We start from the raw sequence: 5411 nt of genomic DNA on the forward strand, positions 1-5411 counted from the left end.
CTGAAATAGAGCACTTAAAAATCTGGTATTACAAAAAATGAGTAGAAAAATTATTAATGAAAAAAAAATATTAAAAATCGATATTTTAAAAAATTTAATTTATTAAACATTTAAAAAAAAAAAAAACATCAGTCGGATTTGCCGAAAGATGTATGTATACTCTCAGCCAATTATCGTTTATCTATAAATAACCAAGTAAAAAAGCTGAAAGTTTGGCCGGGCCAAACTGTGAATACTCCCCACCATTTGTTACAAATTTGGCAATTTTTAAAAACATAAAATCCGTTAAAAATTCTTTAAAATCTTCCAAATACCGAATGTAGCCGAATATTAGAGTCTATACGACGACGTGGACCTGCATAGATAACTTTTGTCACAAGCTATTACAATATTAAAATGCGACTTGCACAAACAATTTTCTGGCATAGCCTGTAGTATCCATTACGAACTTCAAATGCTAAATTTGAAACAATTCCGGTAAATAATGTCGCTAGAATCATCAAAATGCCGAATATAGGGGGTTCCGTTATATGGGGGTTATACGAAGACAGGGACAATTTTTTGGCATAGACTGTAGTATCCATTACGAACTTCAAATGCTAAATTTCAAACAATTCCGGTGAATAATGTCGCTAAAATCATCAAAATACCGAATATCGAGAGGTACCCTTATATGGGGCTATGCGAAAACGTGGACCTGCACAGACAATTTTTTATCAAAGGCTGTAGTATCCATTACGAACTTCAAATACTAAATTTGAAACAATTCCGGTAAATAATGTCTCTAAAATCGTCAACATACCGAATATCGGGAGGTACCCTTATATGGGGGCTATACGAAGACTAGGTCCACGCCATGGCCCATTTTCAATACAAAAAGTCCTGCAGACATAATACACATTTGAGTAAAATTTTATCAATCTACTTCATTTCGTTTGGAAGCTAGAGTGATTTCCACAGACGGATAGATGGACAGACGGACGGACATTGCTAACTCGACATAGAATTTTATGCTGATCAGGAATAAATATTCTTTGTGGGGTCTAAAATGTATATTTCGAGGTGTTACAAACGGAATGACAAACTTAATATAGCCTCCATACTATGGTGGAGGGTATAAAAACGGTAGTGAATTAACTGACTGAATAGCTGAGAATCAACGCCCAGGGACATGGGATAAGGCTGGGTTTTTGAAAATTCGTACTAAAATGGTATGAAAATTACTAAAATGTACTAAAAATTGAAAAAAAAATTATTGGATAAACGGAATGACCAAGAGGCGCTGATAGAGTGCAGGATCGATGTACCAAAGGGTTTTTTGGAAATTCGAACTTTAAGGTTACGAAAACTTCTAAAATGGTACTAAACTTCTGAAATGGTACCATTTGGTATTATGTGAACGGATAGAACTAGAAACTTGAAAGTTGGTATGATAATCAAGGTTGGAAGGTACGTTTGGAAATGTGAACTAAATTGTACAAAATGTACTAAATTCGGATCTTTTGGCTTTACGGGGGAACGGTTAAAGGAGAAATTTTAAAATTTTGCATTGGAGCCTTATTTGTGGTAGGTTTGTGGTTTTGGAAGTGCACGAAAAGTACTAAATATTACTATATTTGGTACAATTTGGTATAGAGTGAACAGATAGTGCTTAAAATCTGAAATTTGGTATTAGAATCACTGTTCACGCGTAGCCTGGACATATGGAGTTGGTTTCGGAAATTGTGTTGTTGTGGAATTGTGTTAAAAGTGGTGTTTGGTGAAGGGATAGAGATAAAATTGCGAAATTTGTTTCCTAGATTACTGATGATATCTGTGTTTGAGATTTTGTGGTGGTTTGAAAATGCGTCCCATATTTGAACAAATATACTAAATGGTACTAAATTTAGTATTGGATGATGGGATAGGTTGGAATCCTCGAATTTGGAATTGAGACCTCTGTTGGTATCTGGGATTGAAATACGGAGGTTGCTTTAGAAATGTGAACTGCAAGAAAAGTACTAAATAGTACAATTAGTTGAGACTTTAGTGCTTGAAATCTGAAATTTGGTAATAGCGTCGCTCTTCATGTGTAGCCTGAACACATTCTGGTGGTTTCGGATGTGTGTTCTATATTTGTTCCAAAAGTACTAAGTGGTACTAAATTGGGTATTGAGTGAAGGAATAGAGCTGGAATCCTGAATTTTGTTATTGAGGTCTCCGTTAATATGAAGAATTGAGATGTAAAAGTGGTTTGGAAATGTGCACTATAATGTACAAAAAGTACGGAACTATATTTATAGTATATTTGGCATTGGGTGAAGGGATAGTGCTGGAATCCCGAAATATGATTTTGGTATCTGGGATTCAAATATTAAGGTGGTTTTAGGAAATTTGCATTTTAACTGTAGAAATAGTACTAAATAGCACTGGAGTTGGCATTGGGTGAAGGAATAGAGCTGGAATCCCAAAAATTGATATTGAGGTCCCTGTTGGTATCTGGGATTGAGATTTGGAGGTGGGTTCGGAAATACGTTCTATAATTGTTCGAAAATTCCCAAGTAGGCATAAATTTGGTATTGGGTGAAAAGACAGAGCTGAAATCCTGAAATGGATGTTACTGTTGGTGTCAGTGTTTGAGAGATGGAGCTGTGTAATATTATTGTACTAAAGGTACTAAATTAAGTACTGGGGGAAATAAAAGAGCTGAAATTTTATATTACGGTCACTGTTGGTATCTGAGGTTAAGATTTGGCGGTGGTTGGGAAATATGTTCTATAATTGTACGAAAAGTTTTAAATGGTACTATATTAGGAATTGGGTGAGGGGATAGAGATAAAATTCTGAAATTTGATATAGATCCCAATTTTGATGTCTGTGGCTTGGGATTGATATCTAGTGGTGGTTTTATAAAGAAGTTTCGAAATCTTAGGCCAAACGCTTTTTTACACTTTACACTTTTTGGAGGATAACTCCGATTTTAAGTATTGTTTCCTTTTTTTTAGGTCTAATTTTTTAATTTTTGCGGAACTTTTATCCATATTTTGCAATTAATTAAAAAAAAAAACACGATTATAGCTGAGAGAGTATTTAACAAGTAAAAAACAGTAGGTTCAGCCGGGCCGAACTTTGAATACCCTTCACCATCTGGAAAGGGTTTTGAAATTTTCAAAAAAAAAAAAAAATAATAATAATAATATCCGTTACAAATTCTGTTAAAATTTTAAACATATAGAACATAAGAAGTTGTTGTTCGGGTCGCGCCTATGTGAGGACATGGACATACATAGGAAATTTTGTCATAGGCTATTACAACATTCAAATACGAAACTTGAAAAAGAATCCGGTGAATTATGTAGCCACAATCATCAAAATACCGAATATAGGGAGGTACCGTTATATGGGGGCTATACAAAGACCTGTGGCTGCATTGACAATTTCATTCACAGGCTGAAGTACCTTTTGGGAACTTCTATACGAATTTTGAAACAATTCCAATGAATATTGTACCCAAAATCGTCAAAATACCGAATACAGGGTGGTACCGATATATGGGGGCTATACAAAGACGTGGGCCAGAATACGGAATTTTTGTCATAGGTTGTAGTACCCGTTAGTAACTCAAAATACGATATTTGGAATAATTCCGGGGAATAATGTCATTAAAATCATCAAAATGCCGAATATCGGGGGGTACCGTTGTATGGGGGCTATACGTTGACCTGGACCTGCATAGCCAACTTTCTGTCATAGACCGCAGTACCCATAAAGAACTTCAAATACGAAATTTAAAACAATTCCGGTGAATAATGTCACAAAAATCATCAAAATACCGAATATCGGAGGGTGCCATTGTGTGGGGGCTATACGATATCGTGGACACATAAAGATATTTATCTCCCAGGAGGTAAAGTAATTACAAAGAACTTCCTTTGTGGATTTTCAGATAATTCCATTAAAAAGGGAGCTTAATTCACCAAAATAAGAAATATAGGAAGGTGCAATTATATGGGATGTATACGATATCGTGGACCTATGTAGACAATACTCTTGCGGAGGATAAATTACTCAGAAGGAACTCATTATGTGGATTTTCAGACGATTCCATTTGAAAATTTGGCTACAGTCATAAAAATACCGAATACCGGGGGTACCGTTGTATTGGGGCTTTATGGTATCATTGACCGATTTAACCCATCTTCGAACTTCACCTGCCTGCGGACAAAAGTCTGATCTGAATTTGAGCTAAATATTTTATTTATTTAATTTTTATTTTTATTTTATTTTATTTTATTTATTTGCTGACCAGGCTAAATCATCTCAGAATTTTACACTGATCATTGTTTGGTCTAAAATTATTATTTCGATGAGTTACAAATGGAATGACGAACTTAATATGCCCTCCAAACTATGTATGGTGGATGGTATAAAAATGTCATTAAAATCCATTTATTCATTTATTCCCACAGGATGGCAAAAAAATCCCTTTTCTATCATCGAAATACAAAACAAATCAAACCCGTATTAAATGCTGATCCATCCCAAGCTACCAGCTATCATTCCCATGAAATAAAAATTTACCACAGCTGTTTCAAATTTGATAAAGGATTTTTAATATTTTTGTTGCTATTATTTGACTGGCCTTAAAACAACATCACAGCCAGAAGCCAAACACATTCACACAACGCCCATTCACAAGACAATAGCAATTGTATTTTAACACTTTCAAGCCATAGACAGACGAAAAGAGAGGAAGAGAGAGAGAGTCAGATGTGAGAAAGGAAAAAAATCACTAAATCAGGCGGCATAAACCCTCGACCTTGAACAGCAGTGAACAAAGTTTGCCCAGCACTTTAAATCATCGGCATCATCCTTGCGTCTGCAAAAGTTTCCAATTTCAAACCGCAAATTTAATTCATTGTTTTTCTCACTTGATTTTTTTGAAAAGATTTTCTTTTTTATTTTTCCCAAAAAAAAAACGAAACATTAAAACATAATGGCTTAAGCCTTGAACTTTGCCATGAAATGTTAAACGTTGCAAACGAGATCCTAAGGGTATGCAATGATTTTGTATTTCTTGGATATGTGTGAAATACTACATTGAATTGTTCTAGCCACAGCAAACAATTTGAAAATGTAATTAAACTACGTTTTGAAGAAAAACTGAGTTTCTATTCGGAATAATTTTGTCTAGCAGCAAAAATATATTTTATAATAAAATGGAAAAGTTTTCAATGCGACTGCAGTGAAAATGTGGGGTGATATTAAGTCTGATTGAAAATAAGAATACATTGACAATTACAAAAAAAAAAAACAAATAAGCAAAGTCTACATTCGAGCGGGGCCGACCGTTGAATACCCTACAACACTATAATAAACGATACAGTTTATATAGGGGAATACTCGAAAGAATTCCACAAGATATTGTGACA

The sequence above is a fragment of the Musca domestica genome, unplaced genomic scaffold (genome assembly GCF_030504385.1).
Source record: "Musca domestica strain aabys unplaced genomic scaffold, Musca_domestica.polishedcontigs.V.1.1 2, whole genome shotgun sequence".
NCBI lineage: Eukaryota > Metazoa > Arthropoda > Insecta > Diptera > Muscidae > Musca > Musca domestica.